This window comes from Daphnia pulex, chromosome 10 (assembly GCF_021134715.1).
Source record: "Daphnia pulex isolate KAP4 chromosome 10, ASM2113471v1".
NCBI classification, from domain to species: Eukaryota; Metazoa; Arthropoda; class Branchiopoda; order Diplostraca; family Daphniidae; genus Daphnia; species Daphnia pulex.
The window spans coordinates 8972515-8984838 of NC_060026.1; the positions used below are offsets into that span (position 1 = coordinate 8972515).

The 12324-nt window shown below is 39.6% G+C and overlaps 3 non-coding genes across 3 annotated transcripts; 1 reads left to right on the forward strand and 2 right to left on the reverse strand.

Moving 5' to 3' along the window:
- The first annotated feature begins 9869 nt into the window (after nt 1–9869).
- On the forward strand, nt 9870–9940 carry Trnag-gcc. The gene has a single exon. It is a non-coding gene; the product is annotated as a tRNA-Gly (tRNA).
- Nucleotides 9941–10518: 578 nt separating this feature from the next.
- Trnaw-cca lies at nt 10519–10590 on the reverse strand. Its single transcript has one exon. It is a non-coding gene; the product is annotated as a tRNA-Trp (tRNA).
- A 930-nt stretch (nt 10591–11520) lies between these two features.
- Trnaw-cca lies at nt 11521–11592 on the reverse strand. Its single transcript has one exon. It is a non-coding gene; the product is annotated as a tRNA-Trp (tRNA).
- Between the last annotated feature and the right edge of the window lie 732 nt (nt 11593–12324).

Consider the following 12324-nt stretch of genomic DNA (forward strand, 5'->3'; position numbering starts at 1 on the left):
TGTAATAAAAATAATTACCATTAAATCTTATTGGATACAGATAAATGGTCCCGGAATTGTGCGCTGGGACCCTAACAGACTTTTGCGATGATGCCGCTAGTAGCGGCATACCCTACTAGCACACATTGTCCATAGGACGTCCATTGGATATCCGACGGTCCATTTTCCGTTTGTCCGTTTAGCGTTAGCTACGGATATCCTATGGATGGTATATTTTGATCCAGATAACGGTTGGTCGCGGATGGTCATACTGGGATGTCCTATGAATGTCCATCTGGTACCAATCTCGGATGTGAAGTCAGCCGTACATTCGTGATGAGTATTGGACATCGTATGGATATCAGAATAAGGATCTGAAACGAACGATTAATTTCACATCCCAGATTGGTACCGATGGACATCCATAGGACATCCCAGTATGGACCGTGTTTTCTTGATCCAAACATTCCATCCATAGGATATCCGTAGCTGACGCTAAACAGACGGACGGTTTTCGTTCACAGGATATCCATAGAACGTCCTGTGGACATTGTGTGCTAGTAGGGAAGCTTGAATATCCCCTTTGTTTTATATTGATAAGAACAAGTATAGCATGGATGCATAGCACTGGCATGTCATCAAAAAGTCCCGGGTTCGATCCCCGATGAAGTTAAATCTTTTAATTTTTCCCAAATTTTTAACTGATACCAAAGACGTCCGTTTTTTGGACGTCCATGGATATCCCAAGTTGGACGTCCACAGGAGAGGACATTAGTATATCCTTTAAACATCCATAGGACGTCCAACTGGGACATCCAACTGGATCGGCTCTGACATCCATAGGATATCCTATGGATATCTCTGTGCTAGTAGGGTAGGTCCCTTGTATCTATCTAGCGGCCCGCTTGAATGCTTGATGACATAGTTTTATATCAAATCGTCAATGGATTGCATTAAATTCACTCCCGAAATTTGGTCCATCGCGATGTAAAACCGGATAATATCCTCATTTCCAAAACTACGCCGGTCCAAATGAAGTTGTCCGATCTAGGTTTGGCTAAGAAGAAAACCAAAGAAGGCTGTTTTTCGCAGAATGCTATCAGGGGAACTCCTTTATGGATGGCACCTGAAAAGTTGGAAGATTTTGACTCAATGTCTGTGACTCTTGATGAAGAAACAGTCCAAACGGACACGTTTTCAACAGGTTGTGTATTCTTCTACTTTCTAACTCGTCGATGGCACCCATTCAATAAGAAGAAGGAAATTGTGAATGAGAAACATGCCGAGCTTGTAAAAAATAACATGATTACCAACAATCCGGTGAAGCTTGTAAGCAAAAAAGGTAAATGTTGTTTTTATTGGCGATCAGCATCTTGGCATCTTTAATTGCCATTATTTTTGCCGCAGGTGATTTGTATGTATGTATGTAAAGTTTATTTATATAGCACACTTATCATGCAAGCATGTTACAAATGACGCTGAAGTACAGTCATCGGTTATTGGAACAAAAAATCTCATTGGGAAAATGCGATACGGAGGAGGTGGGTCTTTAGTTTCGATTTGAAAGAGCAGAGGGTTGTCGAGCTAGTGATGGTGGGTGGGAGAGAATTGAGAAGTGTAGGACCAAGAAAAGAGAAGGATCTTTGGCCGTATGATACAAGACGGGCGTGGGGGACCAGGAGGGAGGTAGTGCTAGAGGAGCTTAAGGATCGTGCTGGGGTGTATGCGGAAAGAAGAGAAGAGAGATAGACCGGTGCGAGTGGGGGACGTTGTTATGCACTAACATTTTGACTACTCTGAATACAAGATCTACTATATAACCTCCTGGTAATTTCCTTGAAATGTGTTAGAACACGAAGAAAGTGTCAAGATTCGCAAGGAAACGTGCTGTTGGATTGTCAAAATTGTTGGAAACTACAAAAGAAGCCAGTTTTCAAACTGTTGTTGAGCAGCCGATACGTTTTCCAGTTACAAGGTAATATGCACTAATTTGGACAAATACAGGTCGGGACTTTCAAATTACATTGTAAACTTTTTTAATTACGTGCACAGAAATAAAGAGGTAGAAAACACCACTATCACAGATGATGCAGTCCAACTACTGCAGATTAATGTTGGGAACTAGGATAACATAATCAAGTCTCATAGTTCTGGTAATATTCTTGAAATTACTGAGCCTTCAGAAACTACCGATAGTGGTGTGAATAGTGCCAATCACGTTCAGCATATTTCTAGCAAAAAAAAATTTTGAAAAAAACTTGCCTTATTATCTGTAATGAAAAGACTTTCTCTAAGCGCCCTTGGAGCAATTGCTAAGTAAATAGTAGCACTGGGTCACAAGATACCGATAGACCTAAGGACTTTACTCCAAACAACCAATGCTCCAATAAATAGCAAGTAATTCTATCATTTCTCTTTGAAAAAAGGTTCTTGGCAAAGTTGAAGAAAGGCTTGGTTGACCGACTTACTATCAAAATCCATATTAAGATTGATGGTACTAGTGACTTCAAAATGAATTCCGTCGACCTATGACCAATACTATGTCGCGTAACCAATTCACTTGATTTTTTGCCTTTTATGGTAAGCCTTTTTGCTGGTAAAGGAAAACCTTCAAATTTGGAAAAATTTCTCCGACCATTTCTTACTGAACTGATCCAACTGCAAAGTGAAGGTTCAGAATTTGAAGGCAAAGTTTATGCAGTCGAAATAACTTCTTTCGTCTGTGACGCTCCTGCTAGACAATTTCTAAAGGCTATTACTGGGCATGGGGGCTATAGTGGATGCGATCGTTGCAGCCAAAACCAGTGTATTTGATCTAGTCTATCACTGCCTTACTTTCCCAGAGTTAGACGATGTTTTTCTTCGAACAGACGCCACTTTCCGCAATCAGGTAAACAAGAACCACCACAAAGGAAGGAGTCCACTGCTGATCAACCTGATATCGAGTTTCCCTTTGGACTACATGCATCTTGTTTTTATTGGGGTTTTTAAACGGTTGCTGACGATTTGAACAGGATGCTGGAGCTAGAAGCATTTTAAACATCGACTTAGCACATGGAAGAATTTTCAACTGGAGCAAAGATATCTAGGATTCGTCTGTCGTATCCAGAAGAATTTCATAGAATTACTACTACACTGAAATATCCCAATCAGCTAAAAGCCAACGAACTGCGTAAAATTTTTCTTCATATTGGACCAGTAATCTTCAAGGGAATTTTATAAACAGAAAAGTAAACCCATTTTTTGTATTAACAGTTGGAAATTCGTATTCTCTGCTCTAGTATACGTTGTCTAAAACCTACTCTTAATTGGCTCAAGATTTTTTGCAATATTTTGCTTTTCAATTTGGAGAAATTTATAGCAAGAACCACCTCATTCACAATGTTCATTCACTCATTCATTTAGTTGATGACTTGAGATCGATGGCTCACTTAATTCATTTTTGCTCTGCTTTTCCATATGAAACTTTCTGGGGTCACGTGAAGATGCTCGTGAGATCCCCGAACAAAGTGCTCACACAAATCGTAAAGAGAATATCTGAACTTGAAAAAGTATCTAAGATGGAAACAACGATCAAAAATGTATTCTTAACCATAAGAGTCCAGTAGCTTCACTGAAAACACTCAAGCATCATGTAAAACCTGATACAAAGAAAGACTCTTTTTTCCTTTGCGACACTGGAATGGTTGTCAAAATTATGAGTTTCTTCAACACTAGAGTATCATTTAAACAATTCAGGTTACAAGGCCATTATTTTTCTGAACCCGTTAAGTCCAAAAACCTAGACATCAGCACATCGAGTGGCATGAAAGCGCAACAGAAATGTGTTCATATCGATGATTTGCTATGGGTGTCTAAATGCTGGGTGATACCCACTATCCGAGACTGCTGTATCGTTCCTTTGCTGCACCACATATGAGGACAAAATATGTAACAGATTTTTTTGCAATTGCTCCAAGATTTGGATATTAATGTATCCTTCTTAAAGTTTGAATTTTCTAGATGGGACGATGCGCCGTTTGTAAACCAATATAGATTTTCTTTCGTAACCCAATATTGACAAAACATCGGAAGGTAATCATCACCCCAAGAAAGATGTTTACACTGTTTCAATACATGTGTTTTCTGCTTAATAACCGTTGTAAAACAATACACTCAGATTGCATCGGAAAATTCGCTCATTGCCATAGCCAAAAAATTGGGTTCCGTCTTTTGCAATGATAACAACTAATAAATAATAAATAATAACACTTGTATTTCCCCATATGGATTTCAGAGTTTGGCGTAATGTTGTACTCAGCTCGTCATTTCATAGATCAATGTCGTACAAAAATGCAGTATTTGCAGAAGGTTGGTTTACCGATGTAACTTAAATTTTGCAGTGTAATTTTCAAGCTGGGTCCTATGCTAAACCAATGTAGGAATTCAACTACTGCGAATAATCCTCACTTTAATATGTAATGTTGGCAAAATTGTGGCTACGATTAGAATTTTTGTATTGGACTGGCAAGTTTGACCAAATGCGGTACCAAACTCTTCATCATTATGTCTGCTTTGGTCTAAGCTGAGAAAATCGGTGTCAGCGGAATGTTGGTTAACCTATCAGAAACTTGTCCCTTTAGTGGTGAATATTTGAACTTGTCCCTATTCTAAACTAATCTTGAAATCCTTTCATTACAAATTATTTGTTGGATACATTGGTTATCTGCGATGTACAAAACATGAAAATCTCAAAGGTGCATACAGACATTGGGTTGGTAGCGGGGTACTTACATTGGTTGAACCTGACTTTTCAAACGTGGCCCAATTTGCATATTGGCCTGGCTGTTTAAAACGTAATCCCAATATTTTTCAAGCCGTGACCCCATTTGCATTCATTTAAATAGATTAACCAACGCTAACCTTACTGAAATGAACATAGGCTTGACATATTGGGCAATATTGCGAGCAATATTGTTTCTTGCCCGTGAATCAGGCACGTCAGTTGATGTTGATTTCCACCATGGCCCACCAAGTTATCCGATTTTGCAACAATATTGTGTTTTTGATCCAAACAAGTGAAATGGCTAATTATGCCCCTTCCCAGAACCTAATTTTGTAAAAAACAGAACCAAAACGAAACTGCCAAATACTAATTATGCCGAGCCTTCATCATCATCATCGGAGCGTCCGGCAACAAAGAAGTCTAACAAGTAGTGCAAGTTACACCTGTAGCTCCACGTATTCCCCAAGGTACATTCATTATGGAATTTTGTTATATTTTTCTCTCAATACAGTGTTCATGTTGCCTTGTGTATTTCAGGAAATAAAGTTAACTCGGAACCGAAAAGTGAAAGAGAGTAACCATAAGGAAAAGGGTGATGGCTCTACAACACAAGCAGGTGATTCTATACGGGTTTTGAAGGTGATATGGTGAAATAGCATACTATTTTTTCTTCATTGCAGAAGCTCTAAAAAACCTAACAACGGCAACATCAAATAAGACTGTAACCAAAGCTCAGAAGTCAAAAGGTACGATATGTAATAATTTGAATTATGAAACTGTAAGTCCAGATTATAACTTTTTATATTTGTGGTATAGTAACTCCTGCTGAAAAGCCAGAGTCTGATTCGTCTGTTCTGTAACAAGCTCACCCTTCTGTCCCTTTAGAAAGAGTTCTGAAAATCTAGATCACAATAGCTCTGAAGAATCTACGTCAGAGGACGAGGTGAAAGAAAGGAATTCAAATGGCTGAAATACGCCTTCAGAACGGGAACTCATCCAGAAAAAGAAGAAGGGGGAGGGGGTGTTTCACGAACAAGATGAAGAGACCAGAAGATGAAACGGTAACTCAACCGATAGAAGGGGGTGTGGCTCACGTCCAAATTAGAGAAACCAGAGAAATTTTGGTGTAAAACGACCAGGTAATACAGGATGTTATTTCTGTAAGCGATGAAGACATATTGGGTAAGGAAAATGTCTTTATTGGTACACCTAAGTGACAACTACTAAAGATTTCTTTTGTTTACTTGTTTGTTGTTGTAGTAATCCAGCAGGCAGAAAAAGCAATGTTGGTACAGGTTGACGTTGCAAAAATGCTTATTGAGATCAAAATGGGAATACAGCAGCTGACTGACTTGTTCATGACGAGGAGACTTGAAATCGCTACCAACCTGCCTACACCAATTAATGGCCCGCCATGCTCAACTGACTGTGCCGATGAGTTGCCTGTGACAACTCAGACGTTTTTCGAGGAACTTGAAGTTAAGATGAGGAATGATGCAACGCTAAAGACACAAATCAGAAACGTCCTGACCCTGGTGAGGACCAACAAGAGCCTAAAGGCTATTGTCAGAAATGTATTAAAGAGCCTTATGTCTAAAGAGCTCAGAATGACGTACTTCGCCCGTAAAAAAACTAAAGTTAAACACGTCTTTACTGATATGTAGATGATTTGTTCCTTTGTCATGGGTAAACTTTTAAAGCAATTCCTTTTTTTCTACCTGTTTTAATCTTTTTTGTTTACTCTTTAATTTAGACATAATTTGGCGTTGGGCCAGCAACACCAGCCAAGAGTTGACAAACGACACCATTCTAAAGGAAATGGGATTAGACACTTTCGCTAATGCAGCGGATGAGGACGGTGGGGTCGCTGATAGGAAGAAACTCACTGCCATTAAGAAAACTGCCGTAGACAAGTTTTTAAAGCAAAAAGTACGACGTGGAACGGCAGACGAAGCCGTCAACAACGATTAAACTTAAAAAACACGTAATTTGGAGTTGTTTGCTCTTTGCTACCACGTTTAATAAACTGTATTGGCAGCTATATCTGTTTTCGTTTCATTAATTAGCCCAATCCCCATTTTTGATCTGTTCCAATGCACCGTCTGTTTCACAAACCTTGCATTGGCTTCAGTTCGTAACCGCACATATATGGTGATTTGGTACAACATTGTTGTTTACATATGATTCTTTATCATGGTTAAACATTGGCTTCAAATAACGGTCTTTCAAGATGGAGATGAGTCAGGCACAAGATAGAGCCAATATTCCACCGATATTCCACCAAGGTCGTATCGGCCCAATGCTAAAATTGGACGAATGGTGGACCTGTCTCATATCGATCTTGGAATAACATTAAATTTGCTTCCAGCACAATATTGGACCAATGCAGCAATTGTTTCAGAAATCTCATGTTGGTTGCAGTTCGTAACCGCACATATGTGGTGCATTCGCACAAAGGTACACTTTCTCCTTACAGTAGATTCAGTGAGATGATGCTTACGATGCGCGAAATGATGAGAATTCGTCCAGATGTGTAAATAGACAATACGACCGGTTAGTATCGTTGAACTTCCTGGAATTGGAGACAATTAGTTGGGCTAGATTTATTCTGGCTGTGGACGTCGACCACACCGAGGAGCTACAATCAGAGGCGGTCTGAAAGTAGGATGGGACGGTCCAACGGTTGCGTCTTCTGGCATCTGCGGAATTGAGCCTAAACACGGATGTCGTCTGCAAATTCCCAATGGGTAAACGGTGAATGGTCCTGAATCCAGATACTTACAACATTTCCTATTCAAAAAAATATTCTAAGTCCACTCAAATACAAGTTACAAAGCCTGGACTCTCGACTGAGTCCAAGCCGACAACAAAGACAATTCAACGGGTATTTGACCTGAGGGGGGAGGACTCAAGTCTCGGGACAGGAAGGTTCAATGAAGAGACGCTTACTGTTTGAGTGTTTGTGAATGGATCATTGAGCTAACCTGAAATCGGCCAACTCTAGATGGTGTTTTGAGCCAGGACTCTTTTGTGCTTTCGTGGGGCCTCTAAAGTGAGAAATTCTCCCATGAGACTATTTCCTATAAACTCCGCTTACGCTTCGGCCTTGGGAGTTTTGTTAGATTGGTGTGTGGGAAGGCGTTCCGATCACCTGTGCAATGACGTAACTGTGGTAGCAGCCTTTTTAGCCGACCAGGCCAAGTCTAAGGCGTATAGCACGATTGGTGTTTATCGCTGCGCCCTGTCTCAAACGTTACCTCCCCTGAAGGGCTCCCCTATAGGTGATCACCTCACGATCAATTTGTTAATGAACGGAATTCGGAATCAGAACCCTCCTAAACCTTAATGGGTCATTCCGCCGAGTTTTGAATTGTTTCGTCGCAAAAAAATTAGATTTGTTTCATTTTTTTATCGCGTACCAAAGGATTTGTTTTTATCATGAATGGGAAGACTCCAATTAAATGTTAAAGTTTTCCGCTTTTTTACAAATTTTATGCACGTTTTTTCATTGAAATTACTGTGCAGGTCATTTAAAATAATTGAAAAATTATGAAAAAATAACGATAAAAAAAAAGAATTTTTTTTGTCTTTCTAATGATGTATTTGGAACTCTAAAAAAATCTTGTCTTAATGGAGCAATCTCAGTTCAAAGATTTTTTTTAAACAAGCAAATCCACCACTCAAGCGCACCAAATCCATGGACCCCACTTTTTTTCTCATTCCGCTATAAGACCAAAAATGAGCGGATGACAGCCGAAGCATACGAGTTCTATGCACCTCGGGCTTCATATTGCTGGCCACTAGACTATATGAAAGGGCCTACAGTATGTCCCCCGTTCTAAAGTGAAGGCCAGGAAAGCGTAGCTTTGGCTGTCATCCACCAGGAACGCGAGAGAGAGTAATAAAAAATGGCGACTAGGCTGGTTAGGAAACTGGTCAAAATTACACTTTACTAGATTGGGAATAAATCAGCCAATCTAATACGGAATGTAAAATCCTTTTGGATTGGTATTGAGGGATGGCCGATGAAACTTTTGGGAGAATTTTTTTAAGGTTAGCATTTTCCCAAAAAGCGATACAAAAGACCCCCCAAAATTGTTAAAATTTGAAAAAAACTAAACTTTAACATTAAATATCTCCCGAACGGCAGGGAATATTTAATGTCTGCAAAAACAGATGAATCCGGAGTAGAAAACATGATATGTTAAGTCGTGTTAAGTTATTGTATAAGTGTTAAGTAAGAGTTAAGTTAAAGCATGATGAAAAAGTGGGGTCCATGGATTTGGTGCGCTTGAGTGGTGGATTGCTTGTTAAATAATCAGCTGATCAAATCTGGTCTTTCAGATCGAACCCAAATTTGTACCAGTTATAGGTGGTAGTATGAAGAACATCTGGTAAAAGAATAAAACTTGTTCCACAATCCGTTCAAAAGTGATGAATTTTTTAATTTTGTTTTTTCCCCTATGCCTTTAGTACGTGCACCCTATCCCTCCCTCTCCCTCTCCCTCCCTCCCTCCACGGGGAAAGGGAGCGCGTGCATCAAAGGCATAGGGAATAAGAAACGAAATTTAAAAATTAATAAAACGTTTTAACTCAGTAACGACGCGCACGAATGGACTTAAACTCTAACCCTCGATAAACCGAGGGACAATTGATATATGTTGAAAAGGCGATTCAATTCTGTAGGTAGGTCATTGAGAAAACAGCTAAAAGAGCGACCGCTTTTGACTATTTATTTTCTCTCGTTTCTGCGAGCTTGCGTCCGCCACACCCTACTGAAAAGTCGTCATTTTTTTTGTTTAGACGGTAGATAAAGGGTTAAAGTCACAGTTAAAATTGATTTGAACAATCAATATACAATTGGGAATTGTCTTAGGTACTCCACAAAGACAATTTAGATTGTATGAGATAGAGAGAATCGATTTGAACTGTAATTTCCTCCCGCCCTCCTCTTTGAAAGAATCAGTCAGATTAGTCAGGTTAGTTTTTTTATATTTCTCTGGATCTTTTGATCGTTACAATCCTTGATTTCCGTAATGAAAGCTAACAAGCTTAGGCATGATAGTCGGCTACAATAGATGGGTTGTCGTCGTCCAATTTGTATCAAGAAGTATACATGGTGGAAGCATCGATGGTTCAGTGGTAGAATGCTCGCCTGCCACGCGGGCGGCCCGGGTTCGATTCCCGGTCGATGCATTTTAATCACCATTGCCCAAGACAGATTGGTAGAATCTACTCTTTTGAGTTTAGTTTGCTGATATTCTTGCGCAGTACGTATAAGGACGGTACTTAGTGGTTAGTGGTGGTTGAAGCAATCTCTTTAAGCGGACTCTTTTTTGTTTGCCAGATTGGTTTAGATTACTTAATCTTCCTTTGATCATACCAATTGGCGAATAAACCATTTGTAGGACAGAGAGGTACAAGTTATATCCATCGCCAGACTCTGTGTTTGTATCGTGGAAACCCAAGATAGTTATCGGTTCAAACTCGTCGTGTTCCAACTGCTGTGGTAATCGACATTCAGACGCAAATGTTCCCCCTTTTGTAAACTCACTTGGTTCTATGCTCTCCCATTCCAAATACTGTAGTCCCGTGTAGATCTAAAGTCACATTTTGATAAAAAGAAAAAAAAAAACAGTTAACTAAGATTCAAATTGAATTAGGATGCATATGTGTTGAGATAACAAGATATAGAAACAATGGTGATTAATGTTATTTGAACGTTGTATCCGTTTTAAAAGCCTAAACATACCTTCACAAGAAATATTTTTGCTTGATCTCGACGTGATTTGAACACGCAACCTCCTGATCTGGAGTCAGGCGCGCTACCGTTGCGCCACGAAATCTTGATTTTCGATGTAATTACTATCGTTATATTTTGGAAACTACGGTGTCTTTTATAAAGGAATAGATTCTGATGGTAAGATTGATTATCACACGAACACATTTAGTCTTTTGAAAGAGTCAGTCAGATTAGTCAGGTTATTTTTTTATATTTCCTTGGATCTTTTGATCGCCACAAGCCTTGATTTCCGTAATGAAAGCTAACAAGCTTAGGCATGATAGTCGGCTACAATAGATGGGTTGTCGTCGTCCAATTTGTATCAAGAAGTATACGTGAGGTGCAAGTATCAATGGTTCAGTGGTAGAATGCTCGCCTGCCACGCGGGCGGCCCGGGTTCGATTCCCGGCCGATGCATTTTTATCACCGTTGCCCAAGACACATTGGTAGAATCTACTCTATTGAGTTTAGTTTGTTGATATTCTTGCGCAGTACGCGTAAGGACGGTACTTAGTGGTTAGTAGTGGTTGAAGCAATCTCTTTAAGCGGACTCTTTTTTGTTTGCCAGATTGGTTTAGATTACTTAATCTTCCTTTGATCATACCAATTGGCGAATAAACCATTTGTAGGACAGAGAGGTACAAGTTATATCCATCGCCAGACTCTGTGTTTGTATCGTGGAAACCCAAGATAGTTATCGGTTGAAACTCGTCGTGTTCCAACTGCTGTGGTAATCGACATTCAGACGCAAATGTTCCCCCTTTTGTAAACTCACTTGGTTCTATGCTCTCCCATTCCAAAAACTGTAGTCCCGTGTAGATCTAAAGTCACATTTTGATAAAAAGAAAAAAAAAACAGTTAACTAAGATTCAAATTGAATTAGGATGCATATGTGTTGAGATAACAAGATATAGAAACAATGGTGATTAATGTTATTTGAACATTGTATCCGTTTTAAAAGCCTAAACATACCTTCACAAGAAATATTTTTGCTTGATCTCGACGTGATTTGAACACGCAACCTCCTGATCTGGAGTCAGGTGCGCTACCATTGCGCCACGAAATCTTGATTTTCGATGTAATTACTATCGTTATATTTTGGGAACTACGGTGTCTTTTATAAAGGAATAGATTCTGATGGTAAGATTGATTATCACACGAACACATTTAGTCTTTTGAAAGAGTCAGTCAGATTAGTCAGGTTATTTTTTTATATTTCCTTGGATCTTTTGATCGCCACAAGCCTTGATTTCCGTAATGAAAGCTAATAAGCTTAGGCATGATAGTCGGCTACAATAGATGGGTTGTCGTCGTGCAATTTGTATCAAGAAGTATACGTGAGGGGCAAGCATCGATGGTTCAGTGGTAGAAATCTTGCCTGCCACGCGGGCGGCCCGGGTTCGATTCCTGGTCGATGCATTTTAATCACCATTGCCCAAAACAGATTGGTAGAATCTACTCTATTGAGTTTAGTTTGCTGATATTATTGCGCAGTACGTATAAGGACGGTACTTAGTGGTTAGTGGTGGTCGAAGCAATATCTTTGAGCGGACTCTTTTTTGTTTGCCAGATTGGTTTAGATTACTTAATCTTCCTTTGATCATACCAATTGGCGAATAAACCATTTGTAGGACAGAGAGGTACAAGTTATATCCATCGCCAGACTCTGTGTTTGTATCGTGGAAACCCAAGATAGTTATCGGTTCAAACTCGTCGTGTTCCAACTGCTGTGGTAATCGACATTCAGACGCAAATGTTCCCCCTTTTGTAAACTCACTTGGTTCTATGCTCTCCCATT